The sequence below is a fragment of the Pseudophryne corroboree genome, chromosome 4 (assembly GCF_028390025.1).
Source record: "Pseudophryne corroboree isolate aPseCor3 chromosome 4, aPseCor3.hap2, whole genome shotgun sequence".
In the NCBI taxonomy this organism is placed as follows: Eukaryota; Metazoa; Chordata; class Amphibia; order Anura; family Myobatrachidae; genus Pseudophryne; species Pseudophryne corroboree.
Window position 1 is genome coordinate 496789727 of NC_086447.1, and position 24961 is coordinate 496814687.

General features: G+C 44.3%; 2 long non-coding RNA genes across 3 annotated transcripts in view; one reads left to right on the top strand and one right to left on the bottom strand.

Moving 5' to 3' along the window:
- The window catches only part of LOC134911542 (uncharacterized), a 65821-nt gene extending 59259 nt beyond the window's left edge, over nucleotides 1-6562 (bottom strand). The window contains exon 1 of the long non-coding RNA XR_010176654.1: nucleotides 6252-6562. This is a non-coding gene — a long non-coding RNA (uncharacterized LOC134911542). The remainder of the gene's footprint in view (nucleotides 1-6251) is intronic.
- The window catches only part of LOC134911543 (uncharacterized), a 181672-nt gene continuing 163212 nt past the window's right edge, over nucleotides 6502-24961 (top strand). Inside the window, exons 1-3 of one of the 2 annotated variants that reach the window (XR_010176655.1) lie at nucleotides 6502-6583; nucleotides 10390-10575; nucleotides 11509-15011. This is a non-coding gene — a long non-coding RNA (uncharacterized LOC134911543). Of the gene's footprint in view, nucleotides 6584-10389; nucleotides 10576-11508; nucleotides 15012-24961 lie in introns of those variants that run through there. The other variant, XR_010176656.1, reaches the window with a different exon arrangement.

Consider the following 24961-nt stretch of genomic DNA (forward strand, 5'->3'; position numbering starts at 1 on the left):
GGCAGGCGATACCGAAAATGTACACAGACCTCAGAAAAAGAGTCACCAGTGTCCTAAAAAATGCAGCTGTACCCAATGTCCACTTAACCACGGACATGTGGACAAGTGGAGCAGGGCAGGGTCAGGACTATATGACTGTGACAGCCCACTAGGTAGATGTATGGACTCCCGCCGCAAGAACAGCAGCGGCGGCACCAGTAGCAGCATCTCGCAAACGCCAACTCTTTCCTAGGCAGGCTACGCTTTGTATCACCGGTTTCCAGAATACGCACACAGCTGAAAACTTCTTACGGCAACTGAGGAAGATCATCGCGGAATGGCTTACCCCAATTGGACTCTCCTGTGGATTTGTGGCATCGGACAACGCCAGCAATATTGTGTGTGCATTAAATCTGGGCAAATTCCAGCACGTCCCATGTTTTGCACATACCTTGAATTTGGTGGTGCAGAATTTTTTAAAAAACGACAGGGGCGTGCAAGAGATGCTGTCGGTGGCCAGAAGAATTGCGGGACACTTTCGGCGTACAGGCACCACGTACAGAAGACTGGAGCAACACCAAAAACGCCTGAACCTGCCCTGCCATCATCTGAAGCAAGAAGTGGTAACGAGGTGGAATTCAACCCTATATATGCTTCAGAGGTTGGAGGAGCAGCAAAAGGCCATTCAAGCCTATACAATTCAGCATGATATAGGAGGTGGAATGCACCTGTCTCAAGCGCAGTGGAGAATGATTTCAACGTTGTGCAAGGTTCTGCTGCCCTTTGAACTTGCCACACGTGAAGTCAGTTCAGACACTGCCAGCCTGAGTCAGGTCATTCCCCTCATCAGGCTTTTGCAGAAGAAGCTGGAGACATTGAAGGAGGAGCTAACACGGAGCGATACTGCTAGGCATGTGGGACTTGTGGATGGAGCCCTTAATTCGCTTAACAAGGATTCACGGGTGGTCAATCTGTTGAAATCAGAGCACTACATTTTGGCCACCGTGCTCGATCCTAGATTTAAAACCTACCTTGGATCTCTCTTTCCGGCAGACACAAGTCTGCTGGGGTTCAAAGACCTGCTGGTGAGAAAATTGTCAAGTCAAGCGGAACGCGACCTGTCAACATCTCCTCCTTCACATTCTCCCGCAACTGGGGGTGCGAGGAAAATGCTCAGAATTCCGAGCCCACCCGCTGGCGGTGATGCAGGGCAGTCTGGAGCGACTGCTGATGCCGACATCTGGTCCGGACTGAAGGACCTGTCAACGATTACGGACATGTCGTCTACTGTCACTGCATATGATTCTCTCCCCATTGAAAGAATGGTGGAGGATTATATGAGTGACCGCATCCAAGTAGGCACGTCACACAGTCCGTACTTATACTGGCAGGAAAAAGAGGCAATTTGGAGGCCCTTGCACAAACTGGCTTTATTCTACCTAAGTTGCCCTCCCACAAGTGTGTACTCCGAAAGAGTGTTTAGTGCCGCCGCTCACCTTGTCAGCAATCGGCGTACGAGGTTACTTCCAGAAAATGTGGAGAAGATGATGTTCATTAAAATGAATTATAATCAAGTCCTCCGTGGAGACATTGACCAGCAGCAATTGGCTCCACAAAGTACACAGGGAGCTGAGATGGTGGATTCCAGTGGGGACGAATTGATAATCTGTGAGGAGGGGGATGTACACGGTGATATATCGGAGGATGATGATGAGGTGGACATCTTGCCTCTGTAGAGCCAGTTTGTGCAAGGAGAGATTAATTGCTTCTTTTTCGGTGGGGGTCCAAACCAACCCGTCATTTCAGTCACAGTCGTGTGGCAGACCCTGTCACTGAAATGATGGGTTGGTTAAAGTGTGCATGTCCTGTTTATACAACATAAGGGTGGGTGGGAGGGCCCAAGGACAATTCCATCTTGCACCTCTTTTTTCTTTAATTTTTCTTTGCGTCATGTGCTGTTTGGGGAGTGTTTTTTTGGAAGGGCCATCCTGCGTGACACTGCAGTGACACTTCTAGATGGGCCAGGTGTTTGTGTCGGCCACTAGGGTCGCTTATCTTACTCACACAGCTACCTCATTGCGCCTCTTTTTTTCTTTGCGTCATGTGCTGTTTGGGGAGTGTTTTTTGGAAGGTCCATCCTGCGTGACACTGCAGTGCCACTCCTAGATGGGCCCGGTGTTTGTGTCGGCCACTAGGGTCGCTTATCTTACTCACACAGCTACCTCATTGCGCCTCTTTTTTTCTTTGCGTCATGTGCTGTTTGGGGAGTGTTTTTTGGAAGGGCCATCCTGCGTGACACTGCAGTGCCACTCCTAGATGGGCCCGGTGTTTGTGTCGGCCACTAGGGTCGCTTATCTTACTCACACAGCTACCTCATTGCGCCTCTTTTTTTCTTTGCGTCATGTGCTGTTTGGGGAGGGTTTTTTGGAAGGGCCATCCTGCGTGACACTGCAGTGCCACTCCTAGATGGGCCCGGTGTTTGTGTCGGCCACTAGGGTCGCTTATCTTACTCACACAGCTACCTCATTGCGCCTCTTTTTTTCTTTGCGTCATGTGCTGTTTGGGGAGTGTTTTTTGGAAGAGCCATCCTGCGTGACACTGCAGTGCCACTCCTAGATGGGCCCGGTGTTTGTGTCGGCCACTAGGGTCGCTTATCTTACTCACACAGCTACCTCATTGCGCCTCTTTTTTTCTTTGCGTCATGTGCTGTTTGGGGAGTGTTTTTTGGAAGGGCCATCCTGCGTGACACTGCAGTGCCACTCCTAGATGGGCCAGGTGTTTGTGTCGGCCACTAGGGTCGCTTATCTTACTCACACAGCTACCTCATTGCGCCTCTTTTTTTCTTTGCGTCATGTGCTGTTTGGGGAGTGTTTTTTGGAAGGGCCATCCTGCGTGACACTGCAGTGCCACTCCTAGATAGGCCCGGTGTTTGTGTCGGCCACTAGGGTCGCTTATCTTACTCACACAGCTACCTCGGTGCAAATTTTAGGACTAAAAATAATATTGTGAGGTGTGAGGTATTCAGAATAGGCTGAAAATGAGTGGAAATTATGGTTTTTGAGGTTAATAATACTTTGGGATCAAAATGACCCCCAAATTCTATGATTTAAGCTGTTTTTTAGGGTTTTTTGAAAAAAACACCCGAATCCAAAACACACCCGAATCCGACAAAAAAAATTCGGTGAGGTTTTGCCAAAACGCGGTTGAACCCAAAACACGGCCGCGGAACCGAACCCAAAACCAAAACACAAAACCCGAAAAATTTCAAGTGCACATCTCTACTTATAATGTACGGTGGTGTAGCCATTAGGTTGGTTTATTTTTCCACGTTTTATATATTATGTCAAAAAAAGTTTTTAAATTCTATCTGTGCACTAATATATGTTTAACCTGGCATTGCACCACAGGAGCACTTTAGGTTTGACAATGTAATTATGACCCAAAGTAATTTTATAACATAAAATGTTTACAATATATGACTTGAACAGTAATGTTCACGGCACTGTCCCTCTGAGGTTGTTTGCATGCTTCTCTGTTGCCTGGTAGCGTTGCCGAGGACACGCCTCCTGTCGCCGGCGTGTCACTTCCGCTAAGACGCTTGTGATGATGGACTGGACGCCGGGATGGCGCGGCCAGCGGCACACGCTAGAGGGGATGTTCTTACTGGGGGTAAGTCCTATTTAAACACATTGTTTGTTGTGAAGCACTAATCCTGACGAAGGGGGAGACCCCGAAATGTTGATTTGCACTATTACAAGTTTTAACCTGTTTCAAGACTCTGAGTGCCGCCTCATCATTCCACGTCGTTATATATATATATATATATATATATATATATAAAGCCACTGAGACCGGCTCTCCCATTACAGTCTCATTACTGCGTGCTGAAGCGGCAACGTTTCAATGCCCTTTAATGTGGACGATGGAGCATTAAAGGGCATTGAAACATTGCCGCCTCAGCATGCTGTGTAGACTCCAGTTATTCAGCCACCAGGAGTGCCGCACTGTTCGAGACCTTGTATATATATATATATATATATATATATATATATATATCTATCCAGTGAAGGTCGCACTCACATCTTCAAAGAAAAACGACTGGGGTGTCCACTCCAATGCCAGAACATTGTAATTATAAAAAGTAAACAGAGGCACTCTCCAGATTTTGCAAATATGAAAAAAGTGTTCTTATTTATTTTGATATACGTTACATAATCCACTTGAAAAGTATCCTCAAGCGCTTTCGTCCCTCAGCGGGCCTTCCTCAGGAGGCTATATGCAGCAAATACACAGCAAATGATGAAATCAGTCAACAGATCATCCCAGGCATCCAGCAGTAAAAGTGGTCATGCCTGACTGGCTTTATAGACACCAAATACTAATTGAAAAAGGCGCCAAAAACGCCCCCTCATGACCTCATAACAATGCGACTTTACATATGAAAATATACATCGCAGGCTGCAGCCTGTCCTAATGAGCACCAAACAAGGAAATAGTACAGAGCGCATTCGTGGTGTCATCCAGCAAGGAATTCACCTACACAACAACGTACTCCCGCCTCGGGGTTCCTAGTAAGATCACACGCGCGGCCCCTCCATTCCATGAGACGCTCACATCAACAGGGCAAAGGGGAAATAGTGGCGCCTTTCGCCAAGCGTTACTAGGCAACGGTGACTACTTCCGGCCCGTGAGCCGCACGCGTCGCCCGGGCGGAAGTGTGGCCGCGTTAAGTGAAACACAAACAGGAAACCTCCCCGAAGCGGAATGCTATCAGTAGACAACATGTACCTTATTCATTACGGCAAAGCACATAAGTGCAATTACCATCCAATATATTATCATTTATACATAACAGTCTCCACAAATAAAGGCATATAAATAAAATTCACCTGCCAACATTAATGCACACTACTAATTCCGGTGATAGAGCCAATCAAATACAGTTAAAAACAATCCCCAATCATGCTAAACACCACCCTGTGGCTACTAATAGGGGAGTCAAGGAGCACACCCTAGGTATTCTCGAAAAAGATCCATACTAATGACATCTCATATAACTATATAATAATTCTCCCATAAAATAACAAAAGTCCATCCTAACCCACCATAAAGCAGCCACAGTGCGGACTAAATATAAAAACACACACACAAAAACAAACATATACTATTCTAATAGCATAATTAATAAGCTACACAATCTAAATTCACGTAGTTATACACACATAAATACATCTACTGGTGTGTAAAGTGTGTGCTGGTCAGAGTATCCAAAAGGCAGCCTAGAACAGCACATAGTGAGAAGGGGCAAAATGGCAAAAAAACAGAGAAAAAAAAACAGAAAAAAAGGGAGGGAAGTATCCCTCTCTCAACGTATAATTTTTTTTAAAGGATTAGATTCATTGAGTCCATTTGGTACCACCGAACCCAATCTATGGATCCATCTTGCTTCCAATTTCTTTAAAAGGAGTGATCGGTCCCCACCCCTTTTGGGTACTGGAACCCAATCAATAATTCGGCACATGAGTTAGGCCACTTGATGTCCTGCTGCCAAGAAGTGCTGGGCAACTTCTTGGCAGCCCTGTCAACGGTGCTTGATGGATCGAACTACGGTGGTTTGCCATCCTTTCTCTAAATGTACATGTGGTCATCCCCACATAAGGAAGGCCACACGGGCAAATCAGCATAGAAATTACATGGTCAAGGCGGCAATGTAGCCTAAATCTGATGTTAATCGACTTCCCACTCAGGGGTGCGGGAACTTATCTCCAACCAGCATGGAACGGCATGTGACACATCCCAGGCATTTTACGCAGCCCCTCTTTTGTTGATTTAGCCAACCACTTTCTCCATTGGCAGTTTGTCTTGCGGGATGCATCAGAAGCTCCTTCAGATTGCGGTCATATATACATATATGTACACACACACACACACACACACACACACACACACACACACACACACACACACACACACATATATATATAAAGACCAATGATGGTCGGCACTCCAACGTGCATATGTCAACTGCCCCGGTGCCTTCCAAGAGAATTTATACAGTCACTGTGGTCCCTAGGGAGGATATAGCACATTCCTAAATGCTGAAAGAACCAGGCGGCACTCTGGGGACTGATGCAGCAAATAGTGAAAATTTTAGTGAAAAATTACATGAATAAATGGCATAGCTTTGCCGACGTTTCAGCACCGCGCAGAGCGCTTTTTTCAAGGCTGTATGCTGTGAAAAGAACAAAGTCACACAGTGTAACCAATCTTACCTTTATGTGTCCCAACACCAATGTGGCCGTAGCACCGTGCATATTAACTCATGGGGCTTGTGCCTACTTATAATAAGTAGGCACAAGCCCCATGAGTTAATATGCACTATTGATCAAGCCAGGAACACTGTTGTTTATGTTTCATAACTGTTTTCACTTTAGTCAGTCAGCGCCAACGGGTTACCAGCGGAGGCCGGGACGCTCGAGGTTGCCGTGGTTACCAGACGACGTCACTTCCTGGAAACCGCGAGCAGGAACTCACCGGAAGCACGGCCCCACGCCAGCTCCTGCTGCACAGTGCTACGGCCACATTGGTGTTGGGACACATAAAGGTAAGATTGGTAACACTGTGTGACTTTGTTCTTTTCACAGCATACAGCCTTGAAAAAAGCGCCCTGCGCGGCGCTGAAATGTCGGCAAAGCTATGCCATTTATTCATGTGATTTTTCACAAAAATTTTCACTATTTGTTGCAGAAGTCCCCAGAGTGCCGCCTGGTTCTTTCAGCATTTGGGAGTGTGCTATATCCTCCCTAGGGACCACAGTGACTATATATATATATAGGGTGGTATTCATGTGACCGACTGTCGGGAGACCGACGGTCACATGACCTCCTCCAGCATCCCGACCCCCACTATCCCGATGGTCGGCATGCCGACCAACAGGGACTATTTCCACTCGTGGGTGTCCACGACACCCATAGAGTGGGAATAGAACCCGTGGCGACCGTAGGTCGCCACCGAGCCCGCAGCGTGGCGAGCGCAGCGAGCCCGCAAGGGGCTTGCTGCACTCGCCCCTCCCCGCCGGGATCCCGGCGTCGGTATGCTGCCGGGATCCCGGCGTCGGTAAGCTGACCGGCGGTCAGGAGACCGTCGGTCAGCCATACTACTCCCATATATATATATATATATATATATATATATATAAGTTCCATACCAGCTGGCACTCAAATACAATGAATCAGCTTTGCTCCGTGCCTGGACGTATAAACAAAGTAATATCCATGAAGAACGGCACTGGCAGCATATATCCAATGAAGAAGACTGTATTAGTAAACGTTTAGGGGCTCACGCCCCATCCTCAGTACCAGATACAATTAAACTGTTTAATTGTATCTGGTACTGAGGACGGGGCATGAGCCCCGAAACGTTTACTAATACAGTCTTCTTCATTTGATATATGCTGCCAGTGCCGTTCTTCATGGATATTGGTATATATATATATATATATATATATATATAGCATAGAGGTGCTGCGGCACTCCAATGATTTACACACTGACAGCGAGGTAAAGTTGCACTTTACCTCGCTGTCAGTGTGTAAATCATTGGAGTGCCGCACCACCTCTATGCTGTTCATCCCCTTCTGTGAGGGCACCCAATGTATAATTTGATTAGGTGGCTGTGCCGGACCTCCACCATTGTCTATATATATATATATATATATATATATATATATATATAATATGGCACATATCCAGAACCCCACCTTGAAATCCTGCTTTTTCCGCTGGTATGGTGGGAACAGCGACAGAGCTATGGAGGGGATGATAGAAATATGGAAGGATCAATGAAAGCACTATGGAAGGAGCAAAGAGAGACATATGGAATAGGAGCGAGAAAAACATGGATAGGGCATTAAAAGATATAAGGAGGTGGCAATGAGAGATGGAGGTTGGAGGATCACAGAGCAGAGGATCATTACCCAGTTGATAGCCTTCCTAACTTTGCTTCTATAGTGATATTTTATGTGGTACCCCACCAGAGATTATGGGGGTACACACCCATATTAATATATATTAATATACGTGATGGAAATGTAATGACCGATGCTGTGTACTCAGGGGAGTAACATGGAGTCCACCCCTAATTAACTACACAGGAGAAGAGGGATCTACATATTTCACACTTCCCACCAATGGTGGAAAGGCAGGAAGCAGCCACCATACAAAGGGAAAGAGATCAGGAGCAGGTCACATGACCAGTGTCAGGGAAGTGACAGGTGAGAGTGATCAACAGTTGGGCAGTGAGGTCTAAGGTAATGGTCAGAGAACTCTGAACTGGCGCTGCTGTGTTAACACTGATGAAGGCTGTTTGGAGATGCATTGTAGAGATATAGTGATAGTGGACCCCCACTGCTGAGTGACAGGCTGTGAGAGTAAAGCAGTCCCCAACCTTTGGATCTGCCTTGGAGCAGTATCGATGTGGCAGTCATCTGGATGGGAGGAGTTACTGGTCCTGCCAGTTAACTACTATCTGTAGCCCCCATTTTACTCTTGAACTCAATAACAGTACTGCAGTGCCCAGCTTTATATCAGACTAGGCATGACTAAAAAATTTATTTTTCGGATTGATGTATTGATATACCAATGTATTATACCAGTTAAATGTCTTTGCATGTCAAATGGTAGAACGTTAATTGTTCTGCTGGAATGTGCTCATAACCACCAGAAGTCCAGCGACAGATGCCAATCAGTCCTAGAATCCTGTGTGTTGGACAGGAATCTGTGAATAAACACAGCAGGGATCAAATCTGCAGTTTAGGGAAGACACACTGTCTACCCAGATGTGACCTTTTCTTCCTGAGACAATGTTGTAAACCCTCACCCAAGCTGTTTATAAAATCGTGCCCAGAGCTTTAAAGCAAGCCATAAAAGATGAAATTATCAGCCCTGATAAGATGGCTGAGAAACCCCCACAGTGTAAGCTGAGAACCACTCCACTCTGGTCTGGTCTCCACTCTGGAGGTTTAAAATGCTTCCAGGGGGGGAAAGGGGGATGGGACAGATGGACGAGAGGGGGCCTGCAGTGGGTTTAAATACGGGAAGATCTGGCTGCAAGTTGTTTATTGTCATGAAGGGATCTAGATGATCATGATGAAACATACCTACCAGGGAAGATTTCATCTCACTCAGCATTCAACCCTGCCTAGATGATATGAACGTTGTCCCTTTTTTCCCCCTATTTTATTTTTTTAAATTGTATTTACTTGTGTGACTATTTAAAACTATTATATTCTTGCAACCTTTCTTTTTCTGTAACTATAAGGTTTGATATTTTTGATGTTTTGACTTGGATTAAAAATCTTAATCTTAGTTCTGGAATCTGTGTTTACACACCTAAGCCTCGAGAAGCTCTTGTTACCTAATTTTTACGTATTAATAATTGTGTTTGGGTTTGAGAACAAGAGCTCACCCTGAGCTTGATCCAAAAGGTTCTTCTTCTGCTGGTGGAAGTTACCGTTGATTTACCATATGCACTGAGGTAATCAGTAAGGAGTCACAGGCCTCATTCTCAGATTGGTGTATCTGGAGAACCGCCACACCTTGAATTCTGACAAGGAACTACAATGAACACATCTCTTAATAGTGAAGAATTAGGATTAAAAACAGTGTGGCGTCCCTTACCCCAAACACAACCATCTCTGTGCTCTTTGAGTCGCCCTGGTTTAAAGATTACAGGAAACAAAATGCGTATGTGTCCTCTATATTTAATAAACCAACACTGTGCTCTTAATGGCAGCTCTAGTTCTAAAATAGGGGGGAATGTGTAGATGTCCCCCATATTCATAAAACCAACACCGGGTTTACTAGCAGGGGGGTAATGTCACTTGACGGGGTCACCCTAACCTCCCCAACTAGTCAGCCTAGGCCTGGATTTTCCTGGGGAAGTGGAGACTCCCCAAAAAAAGGGGACCAGGGCACTCAAGGCCTGGGCTAAAGGCCAAAGCTATCCCCAGAACCCCTGGGCTGTGGATGTTGAGTTGATAGCTTGTATTGTGTAAACAATAATATTGTCTTTTACAGTTGAACTAAAGGGCCCAGGAAGCCTGTCCCACATTCTGGTACTTGGAGAACAGCAAGTACCAGCATGTGTGGCACTAAGTGCCCACTGGTACCTATAGTCTCCTTGTAATGGAAATATTAAAGACACATAAATTCATTACTGACACCCCTCCTCCATATGTACTGTATTGTGCCCCAGTGCCTGCGTTTTCCCTATAATACTGTTTACAAGTGCAAATCACCCATCAGGCTGTAAGATTTATACTGTCTGTAGTCCTGCAGAAACCCCCATGGGTTACTCATTTAAGAGTTGATTCTTTATTTTCCCTTGTAATTGGCATATTTCTTCCTACAGGCAGCAGCAGCATTACATCAATGCTGCTAGGTGCAGACATGTACAGATGTGTTCCGGCATGCCGTGGCATTCGCATGAGTATGCATACACACGCTCCCGTAGCTAAATGCACACAGTTGGTAAGTGGACCATGATGCGGGAAGAGGGTGCCCCAGCTGCCAGAGACTTGGAGGGGGACTCAGCAAGGTATGTTTGGGCTCAGATAGCAGGCTGACACTACACAAGTGTCACTTTTCCCGTATATGCATTGGGCCCTTGTATGGCTTACCTCCCACAGTGTAACCTTCATATTGCGCCAAACATGGCTGCCTTATCTGGTACATTTGTGGATGTGATAAAAAATACATGGACTGGACTGTTTTGTTGGGACCGTTCTCTGAGCATTAGGATGCTGCAATCATGCTACCCATTTTGTGTCATCACTTTTAGGAGTAGACTATTATACCCAGGGAAATCTTACGTAGTTTGCCTAAGATGGCTGCCTCACATGGTGCCTGTGAGGGTGGAATACACAACCCATGAAAGTTATTGCCCAAAATGCCTACACCAATCCTGTATCATGCTTACTCTGCGCTCTAGATTTTCTCTTTTTTTATGTCAGTGTGGCTTGTCTTTTTCTGTATTACATAAATCTTTTGTATATGTGCATTGTTTTTAAGTTCTGTAAAACGCCTAGAGTCCTGTTACCCTTGTCTAGTGGATATAATACTATTTGGTTAGTTGTTAACAAATATAGTAAAATTGCAAATGTTATTCCTTTTCCTGGTCTTACCAAGTTACCTGTATTGTTTGTCAAACATATATTTAAATTGCATTGCATTCCTACCAGTAGTTTCTGACATACAGTTCACAGTTCATTGCTTGGTTCTGGAGATCATTTTTTACAATGTTGGGGATTACTTTAAACTTCTTATAAGCTTATCAACTTCAAATGAACAGACAGAGAAAGTGAATTAGTCTTAACTAATATCTGAGATGTTATATTTCCCATTCACATAAGAATTGAGATGAATCACTTCCATTTGTATAGATCAGTTGTAATAATGACCCTTGTATCATTTGGTTATTTGCTATTATTCTGGTGTATTGGTAACACCCAATGGTCTTCTCTTTTGACAGCTTGAATCCACTGGTATGAAGGGATCTCTGCTTAAGATCTTCTGCAAAAGCTTTCAGTCAGCTTTGTCTTGAGAAACAAGTTTAGTAACTTTAATTTGGGGCTCCTTAATAATGGTTCACCATAATATGAAGAAAAAAAAAAAAGATTATGAATTTCAAGAGATTGCATTGTCAAGTGCATTATCTCATCCATTTGAAAGTTTATTGACCCCCAAAAAGGTAATTAGTTACAAGCAGAGATACTGAAGAAAAACTTTCACAAAGATCATATACAGAAGCCTCAGTATTGACCCCTCCTCTGGAATGTACCCATTGATAGACTATTGGTGGTCTTTCCGAGTTGTTCGCTAGCTGTTTTCGTTCGCAGCGCAGCAATTAGGCAAAAAAGCGGCACTTCTGCGCATGCGTATGCGGCGCAATGCGCATGCGCAACGTACTTTCACAACAGCCGATGTTTTTTTACACAAGGTCTAGCAAAGCTTTTCAGTCGCACTGCTGGCCGCAGAGTGATTGTCAGGATGGGGGCGTTTCTGGGTGTCAACTGACCATTTTCAGGGAGTGTTTGAAAAAATGCAGGCGTGCCTGGAAAAACGCAGGCGTGGCTGGCCGAATGCAAGGCGTGTTTGTGACGTCAAACCAGGAACTGAATGGTCTGAAGTGATCGCAAGCACTGAGTAGGTCTGAAGCTACTCTGAAACTGCTCAAAAATATTTTGCAGCTTATCTGCGATCCTTTCGTTCGCACTTCAGCTAAGCTAAGATACACTCCCAGAGGGCGGCAGCTTAGCGTTTGCACGGCTGCTAAAAACAGCTAGCGAGCGAACAACTCGGAATGAGGGCCATTATGTCAAAGTTGCTGCTGGGTTCCTTTCCACTATTAATGGTAATTCCAGAAAGCTTATAAGAGATCCAAGCTGTTATTTCCCCCAGCATCTGCATCTGTTAATCAGAGTATTATTATTATTATTATTATTAACAACATTTAATTATATGGCACCAGGGAAAGGCACTTTAATTGTAAAGCTGTATGTTAGGACTGAAAGGGGTTACTTCTCCCACTGTACTGGTGGAAGAATCAAAGACTACAGCAATTCTGTTCTCCTGACCAGGGCCGGCCCAAGCTAAATTTTTTCGGTAAGCGAATTTAGAATTTAGCGCCCCTTGATGGGATAATAATAATAATAATAATAATTTTATTTATATAGCGCTCTTTCTCCAACAGGACTCAAGGCGCTAATATTAAAATATTAAAAGAGGTGTGGTCTCACAAGGAAGGGGCGTGGCCACACAATAGAACCTGCATGACTGGGTGGCAGAGGTGATGGAGGTAGTGGGTGACTGAGGAGGCTGGGGTGACAGGGAGATAGTGGGTCACAGGGAAGGCTGGGGTGACAGGGAGCAGTGATCACGCTGAGCCCAAAAAAAAGTGGGTCCCAGGGAACCCTCACTTTTTAAAATTGGGGTCCTACCTGTCCTTTTCTGGGTCCCATCGGAATGAAGATTCTTATTAATCTTATTAATTATTAAAATATAAAAATAGAAACTTGATTTGGACACTACAAAAGTGTTGCAAGGGGAGGAGGGTTGTGACAATGCTGCCGGGCTGTGTAGCATGCAGGACACCCTGCACCAGAGCTGTAACTAGACATTTTAGTGCCCTTTATCAGAAAGTGAATTGGTGCTCCACCTCCCAGACAGCAAAGAATAGACAGTGCGCGCCGAAGGCGTGCTTCAAAAATCAGGGGTGTGGCTTCATGGGAAAGGGGCGTGGCCACATAATACTGCCAATTCACATTACACCACACAGTAGTGCCGCTTAAACACATTGCACCAAATAGAACCTCCTATACACACTGCGCCAGGTAGAACCTCCTATACACACTGCGCCAGATAGAGCACGTTATACGTATTGCGCCAGATATGGCACGTTATACACATTGCGCCAGGTAGAGCACGTTATACACAATGCACCAGGTAGAGCACATTATACACACTGCACCAGGTAGAGCACGTTATACACAATGCGCCAGGTAGAGCACGTTATACACAATGCGCCAGGTAGAGCACGTTATACACAATGCACCAGGTAGAGCACGTTATACACATTGCGCCAGGTAGAGCACATTATACACAATGCGCCAGGTGCAGCACGTTATACACAATGCGCCAGGTAGAGCACGTTATACACAATGCGCCAGGTAGAGCACGTTATACACAATGCACCAGGTAGAGCACGTTATACACAGTGTAGCCTCAGCCCCTCAGTCGTCCACCGCAAACAGCAATGCTGGAACCCCCTACAGCACGCCCATCCACCACCCCACACAGCCTGCTGCAGTGCGGGTACACATGCTGCTGGGGTCACAGGGCAGATGCACTCACCGTTGCGCAGGTCAGTCTCTTGGTGTTTGCGGCGGCGCCCAGAGTCAGCATGCAGGCAGGCTTTTCCTCTGGCTCTGGCTCAAGCCACAGGCAGCGCACCCCACGCCCCATAGGAAGACAGCTCAGGAGGGAGGGGGCACAGCACAGGTGCAGCACGTTATACACAATGCGCCAGGTGCATCACGTTATACACAATGCGCCAGGTAGAGCACGTTATACACAATGCGCCAGGTATTTATTGAGACACAAGAGGGGGAGTTTAAAGCTTGCTCTCTTGCTTTCTCTCTCTCTCTTTCTAACAATTATCTATGTATTTGAAGTCTGTAGAAAAGACTGGTCAGGTACTGTATGGTAGGAAATTTCATAAGTTGGTAGAGGGCACAAGAGAATTCTCTAGGTGAGAGTAAGAGGGGGATACCATAGGTGAAATAAGGTGCAGCAGGTTAGAGGTAGAACTAAGAAAGTGAAAGTGGAAATATCGTGAGATGAGATGTGTGTAGTAGCAGCTCAGGAACATGCAGCCTCAGACAGACAGAGCCGCGTGTTTGGGCGGCCACCTTAGTATGGCCGCAGTTACGGCCCGCAAGAGGAGAGAGACACTGACAGCACGGGCGGGAGCGCGGGCGGACGGGAGCGCGGGCGGGCGGACTGGGCAGGAGTCAGACAGCAGCCTAGAAGTGCGGCTTGACGGAGCGGCTGTGGTGCAGGCTGCCGGCGCCTTCCTCACTGTGGCGCCTTACTCGTACGCGTACCCCGCGTAACGGGCGGGCCGGTCCTGCTCCTGACTATTTACTTTTGTTGTCAAAGAAATAAAACTATTTGCAATTTTGGTTATTATTTTTCTGCTTAATGTTTTGGAATCAGCTAATGTCTGCATTTTCTTCATAATAAGGTGATGCTGGGTGGAGTTTTTCGTCAGTTTTTATATAAAAAGAATTGTTAGAGTAAAGACAAATGATGCAAGTAAGCAGCAGGTTGAATTAAAGTGTGAAATACAGTATGTTTTTTTTTTTAAATCAATCTCTGACATGCATGTGGTACAGTATGCCCCAGGGTGGACACCTGGAAACATTTTGTTATATCTGGCTGGTAATGCAAAAGAGTGATAATAAACATACTATATAAATAGTACCAATTGCTACCTTAATACATATTGTATGTGTAATGCATAGCCTTATCACATTTTTTTCAGGTAGATGGCTCAAACTGCAAGCACTTTACACAATCTCATTGGCCAGAGCCATTACTGGCACTTTTTTTCCTGACCTTTTGAGTCAAATTCCTGGTTACATTTTAAATATCAAACTGCTAAATCTTAAATAGGGCATTTTGTAGGGCAAAACCAATGGTGGTGGTTTCTCGATGGCTCAAAGGGTGTGTTTTTCCAATACAAATGGGTACAAACAACGTGTATTGACAACAAGGCGCAGTGAAAAAGACAGTGCAGCCCGAATACAATATTGGGGGGGGGGGGGGGGGGAGAAACACCAATTCCCCACAAGTTATAGATAGATAATGAAAGAATTAATAAAGGATTCCTGGCGCTCTCTCCTTAAAGATATATACATCCCATATTGGGGAAATGAAGTTCAAGTAGCAAAGCATTATTTTAATACATGAGCAATTTTAATGGTAGGCCACAAAACATCCACGTGTGCTATACATGAATGAATAAATAGAAATAAAACATCAATATAAATATAAAGTGCAGTGTGTGTGTTCAGGAGTAAATGGTCCAAAGCAGCTGACCCTTGGTGACTTCTTTCAAATATCAATGGTATCTCACCAAAGTTGGTAATTGCAATGGGCTAGCTTTTGAAAAAGTAGCTGAAGTAGTCCTAGGCTGAATAGCCTGGCCCCACCGCACTGGACATATTCAGCATGAAGTCCATCGACACCTGGCACACGTTTCAGTCCTCCTCCGCACAGCAGCAACGCGTTTCGGTCATTAACTGACCTTTTTCAAGCTGGATGAGGAGTCCAAACACATTTCCCCTTATATACCCTATTAATAACAGTGTAATTGCTCCAATCGAGTGAATGAATCAGTGGCGCCGCAACTTCCTGGTTCGTCAACCGGAAGTCACGTGTTTGCATTCCACCTGATACTTCCTAAGTCCGGTGCACTGTTAAGCAACAGAAATCAACTCTCTCTGTCCCTCCAGATCTTCCGTTTCACGGGCAGGATACATTAATACACACTCTGCTTATCCCTACCGGCGGACAGAGATGTTAAACTGTCATCTTCCACAATATCACAATCTTTGAAGCATAAACTGCCATCTTGTTTGAGGGAACCATAATTCCTTTGCCATTTACAATGTACTGCAACCCACTCAAACTTAGTGGTACTAAGTATTCCCAGCCAGTCCATCCCTATTACCAGGGTGGGTTGCAAGCAATCATGATTGTAATAAAGTGATTCCAATTGATGAGTACATGAAAGGTAAAAAACATAAAAAAGAATTAATACAGGGTATATAAAATTAATAAACAAAATGATAACTTTAAAAACAAGATCATTACTTTAAAAACCATTTCAACTCAAAGTCTACATTGTGTCCATTGGGTTTCAAAGAATCCAAATCAAAAATACATCGCATCTCACATTGGGCTAAACGTGTCTCTATATCCTTATTTTTCCAATGCGGCTTAATTTGTTGCAACCCAAAAAAAACTAACAATATGTCCTTCACATATGTTTCACCTTAAAGTGATCTGACAGGGGGTGCGTCTCTAAGCCCTTACGTATATTATAAATGTGTTCGGCTGCTCTAGTCTTAAGGGGTCTGGGTGTTTTTCCCACATAAACTAGGCCACATCTACATTCCAGTAAGTAGATGACATTTCTAGAATAACATGTAACGAAATCGTTAATTTTATATTTTTTCCCTTTAATTTCAAACTTCGTAATTTTGCGTACTACATCTTTCCTGGTGGTTGTGCAACACATTAGACATAGACCACATCTATGGAAGCCTTTATTGCATGTTCTCCCTCCGTTTTTTTTCATGCAAACTACTTCTCACCACATGATCTTTAATCGATTTCGCTTTTTTATATATAAATAGTGGCTTAGGAGGAAGATGATTCCCTAATATTGGATCATCTAATAAAATCCGCCAATTTTCCTTAAAAATATTCTCTATCCTCCTATGGCAACCTCCGTATTTGTAATGGTTATCACTGGAGTCACTCTTTTCTTTCTCTTTCAATAGTTCTTTCCTGTCAATTTTTTTCACTACTTCACTTGCCTTACTTAGAACTGATAGGTTTAGAGAAAAGGGTTACAACCAATCAGACATTTCTTCCATTTGAGTCTCTAAAACTTGTGGATCAGTACAGTTCCGCTTTAAGCATTTAAATTGACCCACAGGTATATTTTCCAACCACATGTGATGGTGCTCACTATTAATGTGCAAATAGGCATTACAATCTGTAGGTTTACAATGTGTCTGAGTAAGAATGGAATTAGACTCAAAATATAAAATTTATAAATACGAAGATCAAGAAAGGCCAGCTCTTTTGGTGTGTTTTTCCCACAGAATTTTCTAAAACCCAATAGAAGATATGAGTGTTGGATTTTCAGTGGTCAATTAATCTGAATCAGATACTAGAAACATGCATTGAAGAATAGTGTCCAGGCATGTTTTATAGAATGTTTACTTTGTGGAGGCCAAAACATAAATTGTCTTTAAACATTTTATGGCATCATAGAAATACCAAATGTCCCTGTCCTCATTGAAATCTGGACATGTCCATTTTATATCAACAACACCAATCCCTAAAAGTCAACAGTAACTTCTTACTGTTACATTTTTTTTATTCCTCTTTAAATCATTGTGATGGTGGATGTATTGAAACATGTTTTAGGTGTCATATACTATGTGTGAGGTACTGTTTCATAGAAGCATCTTTTACATTTCCATATAAAAGTTTATCATTGGACATACTGTGTGTACAGTATATAATTATCTAGTAAGAAAATACACAAAAATATATGTCCTAGACATCCATGGCATACACACCCACATAGATCAACATTACATGAGTACAGAGTATTGTCTCAATCTATCTAGTCTAGCTTCAGATAACAGTTCTTGTGCCCAGGTCACTGCTAGTGAGTCATTCACTGACATGCAATTAGCTCTCTATTATATTATCACTTTACAAATAGAACATAAAGGAATAATTATCTATTTCAAAGTCTATCAAAGACAAGATTATATGGCATGCTCTTAGATATAGTATATCCTATGAATCACTTTTCTTATTGTGCTCTTGTTACTTTGAAGAGCTTGACAATATATCCTGTAAAAGCTAAATATATTACTTTGTAATATATTTAGCTGTAATATAGTTGAAACTATTCACTTACCTTGAATACTTCCTCTCAGCCCTGAAGTCGCCTTGACAACTGGAATAAGGATTTTTATTTATGCATTTATTTATTTATCAATAAACATTAAAGGGTGATTTTACTAACTAGGAACAAAAGAACTGTAGGGATCAGCAACTTAATGAAAGGACCCAATACATTCTTCACCTGGCCGGAAAACTTTCTTACTGTTTCCCACATTGACTACTACAATCCCTATACTCTCTGGTCTTCCATTCACCCACTTTTCTCATCAGTCTCTTCTTATTGTGCTGACCTGGGGTAGCCGACCTGTGCTGACGTGATGGGGTCCTGCATCCCGGACCCATACCTAGTATTAGGAACCCCCAGTGATGGAGACGCCTTGCCGATCGGCCTGGGGGCTTAAACCTATATCTGCAGATATACGCAACTAAGATCTCCGTATTCTCTGATTATTATGTAGTATTATTTTTCACTCAGTGTGCATTAGGGAACACAAATAGTTTTTTCTTAGTCTTCTTATTTCTACTACCACAGTGATATTTCTTTCATGCTGCTCTGCTTTTGACTCCCCACTGTGGGTGGGGGAGGGACGGCTGCAGGGGTAATGTGTGGGGGGGAAGGGACAGGTGCGGTGTTTTCGCGGGTGGGGTAGGGGGTCCGGAGGTGCCGCGGATGGGGAGGTATGGTGTGCAGTGTATGTATGGTGTGTAGAAATGCAGTGCATGTATGTAAGGGGTGCAGTGTATATATGTATGTATAGTAATTAGTGATGTGCACCGGACATTTATCGGGTTTTGTGTTTTGGTTTTGGATTCGGTTCCACGACCGTGTTTTGGATTCAGACGCGTTTTGGCAAAAACTCCCTGAACATTTTTTGTCGGATTCGGTTGTGTTTTGGATTCGGGTGTTTTTTTACAAAAACCCCTCAAAAACAGCTTAAATCATAGAATTTGGGGGTCATTTTGATCCCATAGTATTATTAACCTCAATAACCATAATTTCCACTCATTTCCAGTCTATTCTGAACACCTCACACCTCACAATATTATTTTTAGTCCTAAAATTTGCACCGAGGTCGTTGGATGACTAAGCTAAGCGACCCAAGTGGCCGACACAAACACCTGGCCCATCTAGGAGTGGCACTGCAGTGTCAGACAGGATGGCAGATTAAAAAAATAGTCCCCAAACAGCACATGATGCAAAGAAAAAAAAGAGGCGAAATGAGGTAGCTGTGTGACTAAGCTAAGTGACCCAAGTGGCTGACACAAACACCTGGCCCATCTAGGAGTGGCACTGCAGTGTCAGACAGGATGGCACTTCAAAAAATAGTCCCCAAACAGCACATGATGCAAAGATAAATGAAAGAAAAAAGAGGTGCAAGATGGAATTGTCCTTGGGCCCTCCCACCCACCCTTATGTTGTATAAACAGGACATGCACACTTTAACAAACCCATCATTTCAGCGACAGGGTCTGCCACACGACTGTGACTGAAATGACTGGTTGGTTTGGGCCCCCACCAAAAAAGAAGCAATCAATCTCTCCTTGCACAAACTGGCTCTACAGAGGCAAGATGTCCACCTCCTCCTCACCCTCTGATTCCTCACCCCTTTCACTCTGTACATCCCCTTCCACACAGATTATTAATTCGTCCCCACTGGAATCCACCATCTCAGGTCCCTGTGTACTTTCTGGAGGCAATTGCTGGTAAATGTCTCCACGGAGGAATTGATTCTAATTCATTTTGATGAACATCATCTTCTCCACATTTTCTGGAAGTAACCTCGTACGCCGATTGCTGACAAGGTGAGCGGCTGCACTAAACACTCTTTCGGAGTACACACTGGAGGGGGGGCAACTTAGGTAAAATAAAGCCAGTTTGTGCAATGGCCTCCAAATTGCCTCTTTTTCCTGCCAGTATACGTACGGACTGTCTGACGTGCCTACTTGGATGCGGTCACTTATATAATCCTCCACCGTTCTTTCAATGGTGACAGAATCATATGCAGTGACAGTAGACGACATGTCAGTAATCGTTGGCAGGTCCTTCAGTCCGGACCAGATGTCAGCACTCGCTCAAGACTGCCCTGCATCACCGCCAGCGAGTGGGCTCAGAATTCTTAGCCTTTTCCTCACAGCCCCAGTTGCGGGAGAATGTGAAGGTGGAGCTGTTGACGGGTCACGTTCCGCTTGACTTGACAATTTTCTCACCAGCAGGTCTTTGAACCTCTGCAGATTTGTGTCTGACGGAAAGAGAGATACAACGTAGGTTTTAAATCTAGGATCAAGCACGGTGGCCAAAATGTAGTGCTCTGATTTCAACAGATTGACCATCCGTGAATCCTGGTTAAGCGAATTAAGGGCTCCATCCACAAGTCCCACATGCCTAGCGGAATCGCTCTGTATTAGATCCTCCTTCAATCTCTCCAGCTTCTTCTGCAAAAGCCTGATGAGGGGAATGACCTGACTCAGGCTGGCAGTGTCTGAACTGACTTCACGTGTGGCAAGTTCAAAGGGTTGCAGAACCTTGCACAACGTTGAAATCATTCTCCACTGCGCTTGAGTCAGGTGCATTCCCCCTCCTTTGCCTATATTGTAGGTAGCTGTATAGGCTTGAATGGCCTTTTGCTGCTCCTCCATCCTCTGAAGCATATAGAGGGTTGAATTCCACCTCGTTACCACCTCTTGCTTCAGATGATGGCAGGGCAGGTTCAGGAGTGTTTGCTGGTGCTCCAGTCTTCGGCACGCAGTGGCTAAATGCTGAAAGTGGCCCGCAATTCTTCGGGCCACCGACAGCATCTCTTGCACGCCCCTGTCATTTTTCAAATAATTCTGCACCACCAAATTCAATGTATGTGCAAAACATGGGACGTGCTGGAATTTGCCCAGATGTAATGCACGCACAATATTGCTGGCGTTGTCCGATGTCACAAATCCCCAGGAGAGTCCAATTGGGGTAAGCCAATCTGCAATGATGTTCCTCAGTTTCCGTAAGAGGTTGTCAGCTGTGTGCCTCTTATGGAAAGCGGTTATACAAAGCGTAGCCTGCCTAGGAACGAGTTGGCGTTTGCGAGATGCTGCTACTGGTGCCGCCGCTGCTGTTCTTGCTGTGGGAGGCAATACATCTACCCAGTGGGCTGTCACAGTCATAAAGTCCTGAGTCTGCCCTGCTCCACTTGTCCACATGTCCGTGGTTAAGTGGACATTGGGTACAACTGCATTTTTTAGGACACTGGTGACTCTTTTTCTGACGTCTGTGTACATTTTCGGTATCGCCTGCCTAGAGAAGTGGAACCTAGATGGTATTTGGTACCGGGGACACAGTACCTCAATCAATTCTCTAGTTCCCTGTGAATTAACAGTGGATACCGGAAACACGTTTTTCACCACCCAGGCTGCCAAGGACTGAGTTATCTGCTTTGCAGCAGGATGACTGCTGTGATATTTCATCTTCCTCGCAAAGGACTGTTGGACAGTCAATTGCTTACTGGAAGTAGTACAAGTGGTCTTCCGACTTCCCCTCTGGGATGACGATCGACTCCCAGCAGCAACAACAGCAGCGCCAGCAGCAGTAGGCATTACACTCAAGGATGCATCGGAGGAATCCCAGGCAGGAGAGGACTCGTCAAACTTGACGGGGATATGGCCTGCAGGACTATTGGCTTTCCTGTCTAAGGAGAAAATTGACACTGAGGGAGTTGGTGGTGTGGTTTGCAGGAGCTTGGTTACAAGAGGAAGGGATTTAGTTGGCAGTGGACTGCTTCCGCTGTCACCCAAAGTTTTTGAACTTGTCAATGACTTGTGATGAATGCGCTCCAGGTGACGTATAAGGGAGGATGTTCCTAGGTGGTTAACGTCCTTACCCCTACTTATTAAAGTTTGACAAAGGCAACACACGGCTTGACACCAGTTGTCCGCATTTCTGTTGAAATAATTCCACACCGAAGAGGTGATTTTTTTTTGTATTTGACCAGGCATGTCAATGGCCATATTCGTCCCACGGACAACAGGTGTCTCCCCGGGTGCCTGACTTAAACAAACCACCTCACCATCAGAATCCTCCTTGTCAATTTCCTCCCCAGCGCCAGCAACACCCATATCCTCATCCTGGTGTACTTCAACGGTGACATCTTCAATTTGACTATCAGGAACTGGACTACGGGTGCTCCTTCCAGCACTTGCAGGGGGCGTGCAAATGGTGTAAGGCGCCACCTCTTCCCGTCCAGTGTTGGGAAGGTCAGGCATCGCAACCGATACAATTGGACTCTCCTTGGGGATTTGTGATTTAGAAGAACGCACAGTTCTTTGCTGTGCTTTTGCCATCTTAACTCTTTTAAGTTTTCTAGCAGGAGGAAGAGTGCTTCCATCCTCATGTGAAGCTGAACCACTAGCCATGAACATAGGACAGGGCCTCAGCCGTTCCTTGCCACTCCGTGTCATAAATGGCATATTGGCAAGTTTATGCTTCTCATCAGACGCTTTTAATTTTGATTTGTGGGTCATTTTACTGAAATTTTGTTTTTTGTATTTTACATGCTCTCTACTATGACATTGGGCATCGGCCTTGGCAGACGACGTTGATGGCATTTCATTGTCTCAGCCCTGACTAGTGGCAGCAGCTTCAGCACGAGGTGGAAGTGGATATTGATCTTTCCCTATTTTACCCTCCACATTTTTGTTCTCCATTTTTTAATGTGTGGAATTATATGCCAGTAATATATCAATAGCAATGGCCTACTACTATATATACTGCGCATGACAACTAAAATGCACCACAGTTATGGATGGATAGTATACTTGACGACACAGAGGTAGGTAGAGCAGTGGCCTACTGTACGGTACTGCTATATATTATATACTGGCGGTCAGCAAAATTATGCACTGTCCTCCTACTATATATACTCCACACCACTTAAATGCACCACAGGTATGGATGGATAGTATACTTGACGACACAGAGGTAGGTAGAGCAGTGGCCTACTGTACCGTACTGCTATATATTATATACTGGCGGTCAGAAAATGATGCACTGTCCTCCTACAATATATACACCGCACCACTTAAATGCACCACAGGGATGGATGGATAGTATACTTGACGACACAGAGGTAGGTAGAGCAGTGGCCTATTGTACCGTACTGCTATATATTATATACTGGTGGTCAGCAAAATTATGCACTGTGCTCCTACTATATATACACCGCACCACTTAAATGCACCACAGGTATGGATGGATAGTATATTTGACGACACAGAGGTAGGTAGAGCAGTGGCCTACTGTACCGTACTGCTATATATTATATACTGGTGATCAGCAAAATTATGCACTGTCCTCCTACTATATATACACCGCACCACTTAAATGTACCACAGGGATGGATGGATAGTATACTTGACGACACAGAGGTAGGTAGAGCAGTGGCCTACTGTACCGTACTGCTATATATTATATACTGGCAGTCAGCAAAATTATGCACTGTCCTCCTACTATATATACACCGCACAACTACTAAAATGCACCACAGGTATGGATGGATAGTATACTTGATGACACAGAGGTAGGTAGAGCAGTGGCCTACTGTACCGTACTGCTATATATTATATACTGGCGGTCAGCAAAATTATGCACAGTCCTCCTACTATATATACTACGCACCACTTAAATGGATGTCCTCCTACTATATATACACCACACCACTTAAGTGCACCACAGGGATGTGTCAAAGTCAGAAAAATATCACGCTGCAAGTTGACATATATGCACTTCATGTGTGTGTGCACGCTGCATATTTAATCAAAATAATGTATTTTATAAGTTAATATTCCCCTGAGTTCAACAGGTATCAGTGGGTCTCAAGATGGCTCTTTGACCTTAGAGATTCCCCAAACAATAGCTTTCATGTTGGGAGGGCTTCACGTGTTCTTATGCATAGTTAAGCACAGGAATAGTAATTGAAGATTAATTGTATTCCGAATAAATTACACCTAAGAATAGTCAGTTTCTGTCCCGCAGACGGAATACAATAGCCTTTAATTACACTGAGCTTTGAGACTCAATGAGGAGGGCCAACACCTGTGTTTACGAAATGGGGCTGGATTTGTCTCCAGAAGAATGATTGCTGAGATGTCATTGTCTCAACTGAAAGTGGACAGTGAGACAGTATTCGCCACACAATAGGTTCCCACAAGACAGGAATTTGTTAGTCATCACCCAACATTTTTCTGTGAAAGACACACACTTCCTGTGGTTGACACACCCCCACAGCTGTAATGCAGGTATGAGATACCCACTGGAAATCACAGGGCACACTCACTCACTCACACAGCTACCTTGCACCCAGAAGCATGGCTGGATCATCACCAGGACTGACCTCCAAGCGAAAGGCTAAGTATAGAATTCACATGGCTGATTGGCATAGAATAGTTTAGATATGTGTTTGAGGTAAAGTAGTTGTGAAATGATTGGTATTGAATAGTTAGTGGAGATACAAATGGCTTAAGGTTAATGAGGCTTGTGCAGTTGTGTGATTGTTATGTGTTGGTGATAATACTCTATGAAATCTGTAATGAATTGGAACAGTAGACAATCTGTAGCATAGCATTTCCTGGTATACATTTATGGATGGTGATTTATAACAGATTATAGTAGTTTTACATGATACATCTTGCTGAAGGTTTGAAGTCAAAACATACTTCCTTTTGTTACTGTA